Below are 410 nucleotides of genomic sequence, written 5' to 3' on the forward strand. Positions count from 1 at the left end.
CTAAATAAATAATACAATCACTAATAATTCATTTTTCAATGCTATTACAATTGCAGAGTATATGGAATGTATTTTCTGGATAAAAAGTGTCGAGCTGGATGAACACAGCAGGCCAAGCAGCAGAGGAGCAGGAAAGCTGACGTTTCGGGTCTAGGCCTTTCTTCAGAAATGGGGGAGGAGAAGGGGATTCTGAAATAAATAGGGAAAAAGGGGGAGGCGGATAGAAGATGGATAAAGGAGAAGATAGGTGGACAGGAGACAGACAGGTCAAGGAGGCGGGGTTGGAGCCAGTAAAGGTGAGTGTAGGTGGGGAGTTAGTGAGGGGACAGATCAGTCCAAGGAGGACGGACAGGTCAAGGGGGCGGGATGAGGCTGGTAGGTAGGAGATGGGGGTGGGGCTTGAGGTGGGA

Source organism: Rhincodon typus, chromosome 22 (genome assembly GCF_021869965.1).
Source record: "Rhincodon typus isolate 14 chromosome 22, sRhiTyp1.1, whole genome shotgun sequence".
NCBI classification, from domain to species: domain Eukaryota; kingdom Metazoa; phylum Chordata; class Chondrichthyes; order Orectolobiformes; family Rhincodontidae; genus Rhincodon; species Rhincodon typus.